Consider the following 3,851-nt stretch of genomic DNA (forward strand, 5'->3'; position numbering starts at 1 on the left):
CATCATTTATCTGGCAGATGTAAAGAAGGCTGATCCCAAGGCACAGGCTGTGAAAGCTGCTTCTGTTTCTGCTCTATTTTAAAGCTTCTGTTTCTGCTTTATATGGCAGAACATGATGTTAGTGTTATGTTTTGACTCCTATATGTTCTGAATTATGCATGTCAGACGACATTCTTGAAGTATTAACCAAGCTGTGAAGCTGCAATACAGAACATCAGTTATTAATGGGATGCATGGATCACATGAAAATGCTTTCTTTGACATCAAGAGATTTTTTTGTTTCTTTGGGGCATTTTTGAAGTCATGGCTAGAGCTCCTGTGAACTCAGTAAAATCAGATTCGTCAAAAAGTTATTAGCAACAAGATGCTTGGGAAGACAATTAACTATGCTTAATTATTTATTATTGTAACAAATTATTGTTAAGAACATTACTCAGTTCTCTACTTTTAACTTGTTGGCTAAGGCCCTTTATAAGGCCCCTTAAAGGCCCTTTATAATTCTCTTAATTATATTGTGTTTACTTTCTGGTGGTTGTATCTTGTTTATACATTTTTAAATGGGCCGGGCCGGGCCAGGCTTCATGGCCCACGGACTAGTTCAGCCCATTTTGGATTAGTCTTAGCCCGGCCCGGCCCGGCCCATTTCATATAAAGCCCTGACCGGCCCGGCCCGGCCCGTTGAACAGGTCTACCAGCTGCTCAAGGAATTCAAAGACATCTTTGCCTTTGAAGTGGAGGAGATGCCAGGCATCAGCCCGGATCTCGCTGTCCACAAACTCGTCGTGGATCCTAAAAAGAAGCCCATCCGGCAAAAGAAAAGAAACCACGGCGAAGAAAGAAGTCAGGCGGCAGCTGCCGAAGTAAAAAAGCTGTTAGATGCCAAGTTCATTCGGCCGTGCAACTTCCCTGAGTGGGTAGCTAACGTTGTGTTAGTAAAAAAGCCGAATGGAACTTGGCGGATGTGTGTTGATTACACAGACCTCAACAAGGCATGTCCAAAGGATAGTTATCCACTGCCTAAGATCGACAGTCTGGTCGACTCAACAGCCGGACATGCCCTGATGAGTTTCATGGACGTCTATTCAGGTTTCCATCAGATCCCCCTGTGGAAAAAAGATCAAGAAAAGACGGCATTCGTCACTAATCAGGGGTTGTTCTGTTATACAGTGATGCCGTTTGGTTTGAAGAATGCGCCTGCTACCTTCCAACGAATGATTAATATGGTCTTCATTAATCAAATCGGAAGGAATGTAGAGGCGTACATTGATGATATGATAGTCAAATCCAAACAGCAGGCGGATCACCTTGCTGATCTCCGAGAAACATTCGCCACACTCAGGCGGCACAAGGTCATGCTTAACCCAAAAAAGTGTGTCTTTGGTGTTGAGTCTGGGAAGTTTCTCGGATTTTTGATTGACCAAAGGGGAATAGAGGCCAACCCTGAGAAGATACAGGCGGTGATCGACATGCAGTCGCCCCGTACTATGAAGGAAGTGCAAAAACTAACAGGTTGTCTGGCGGCCCTGGGGAGATTCCTCAGCCGTTCAGGCGACAAGTGTCTCTACTTTTTCCAGGCAATCAAAAAGAAGACAAACTTTGAATGGGGGGATGATGCAGAGGCGGCCTTTCAAAGGCTAAAAACTCATCTGCACTCTTTGCCGAGGTTTGTCAGCCCTTTGCCTAAAGAGAAGTTCTTCATGTACTTAGCCGTCTCTGATCATGCCCTCAGTGCCGTCCTCTTAGCTGAAAGAGACGGCATCCAGCTCCCGGTGTATTTCATAAGCCATGTTTTGAGAAATGCGGAGCTTCGGTACCCCATGGTTGAGAAATTCGGCCTTGCCCTTTACATGGCCATCAAGAAGCTTAAACCTTACTGCTTGGCGCATGCGGTAGAGGTCTATACTGACCAACCGATCAAACGGCCACTCACAACCTTGGAGTCTTCTAGACGAATGCTCAAATGGGCGATTGAAATGCAAGGATTAGAAATCACTTACGAACCAAGGAAGGCAATAAAGGGACAAGCATTCGCTGACTTTATTGTCGAAATGACAAGGCCGGTTGTTCCGGACAATACAAACCAGGTTTGGAAAGTGTATGTGGATAGGAGCTCCACTGTAAACGGCTGTGGTGCGGGGATTATCTGTCAATCTCCTGAAGGAGATAAGTATGAATACGCACTACGGTTCAAGTTTCAGGTCTCTAATAATGAGGCCGAGTATGAGGCCCTGCTGGCCGGCATCCGGTATTGCAAGGCGGCAGGGGCGAAGAAGATATCCGCCTGCTCTGATTCTCAACTGGTCGTACTCCAAGTTAATGGAACGTACGAGGCCACTCATCCGGCCATGATAAAATATTTGCAGGCGGTCAAGAGTGAAGTTGGGTCACTTGAAGAATTTCATCTAACTCAAGTGCCCAGGTCTTCAAACAATCAGGCGGATGCTCTGTCCAAGTTGGCATCATCCGCCTCCTGTGAAACGCCTCAGTCAGTCTTCTGGGAGGTCATGGAAAAAAGAAGTATATCTGAGGAAGACCCCATTGGAATTCTTGACCGAAGCTCAACTTGGATGGACAGCATCCGGACCTATCTTGCAGACGGCACGCTCCCTGACTCACCACGGGAGGCGGCTGTTCTAAAAAAACGAGCAGCTAACTTCGAGTTGCGACAAGGAGAGCTCTTCAGGGCTGGCTTTTTGAAACCCCTGTTGAAGTGTGTTACCCCTGAAAAGGGGAAGGAAGTTCTCGAAGAGTTGCATTCGGGATTCTGCGCCTCCCATATAGGCGGCAGATCCCTCGCGGCCAAGGCCAGGCGGCTTTACTTTTGGCCAACTCTGGAGTCGGATGCCATGGAAATGGTGAAAAAATGTGACAAGTGCCAAAAGTTTGGCAAGCTCATCCATCGTCCGGCTACAGACCTGACGGCCATCCACAGCCCAATACCCTTTGCCAAATGGGGCATGGACATTCTGGGGCCATATACAACTGCACCAGGCGGCAAGCGCTATATATTGGTGGCTGTGGATTACTTTACCAAGTGGGTAGAGGCTGAGGCAGTCAAAAACATCAAGACTAAAGACGTCATTTCCTTTATCTGGAGGAACATAATCACTCGTTTCGAGGTGCCCATGTCTATGGTTTTTGACAATGGTCCTCAATTTGAGACGCCTCAACTCAAGACTTGGCTGGGAGACCAGGGGGTCTCAAGCTTCTTCGCATCAGTCGGCCGGCCGCAAGCAAACGGCCAGGTCGAAGCCTTCAACAGGTTAATCTCAGACGGGATTAAAAAGAAAATTGAGCGGGCTGGTGGCCTTTGGGCGGATGAATTACCACACGTCCTTTGGTCCATCAGAACGACTGCTAAAGGGGCAACGGGAGAAACCCCATTCCTAATGGTGTATGGTGCAGAAGCTGTTCTGCCCATTGAGCACTATGAGCCGACCCTTCGAATCATATTGTATGATGAAGAGGCGAATTGGGAGGCCATGCGCCTAGCATTGGACTCACTTCCAGAGCGCAGGGGCAATGCTGCCTTGCGTCATGAGATGTACCGTCTGAGAATGACTCGGGCATACAACAAAAGAGTACACAAGCGTCCTCTCAAAGTGGGGGACTTTGTGCTACGGAAAATGGAGGCAGTCGGTAGGGCGAACGAACAGGGAAAGCTAACCCCAAATTGGGAAGGCCCCTACCGAATCTATGAGGAAGTAAGAGACGGCACCTACCGCCTGGAAGACCCAGACGGCAGGCAGCTGCCCAGAACTTGGAATGTAGACAACTTGAAAAAGTACTACTTCTAAGTACGAATGTAAAAACCTCAATTTTGTAAATCTCACGTATTGTTAATAAGAATA

This window comes from Chenopodium album, chromosome 3, assembly GCF_948465745.1.
Source record: "Chenopodium album chromosome 3, dcCheAlbu1.1, whole genome shotgun sequence".
Classification (NCBI taxonomy): domain Eukaryota; kingdom Viridiplantae; phylum Streptophyta; class Magnoliopsida; order Caryophyllales; family Amaranthaceae; genus Chenopodium; species Chenopodium album.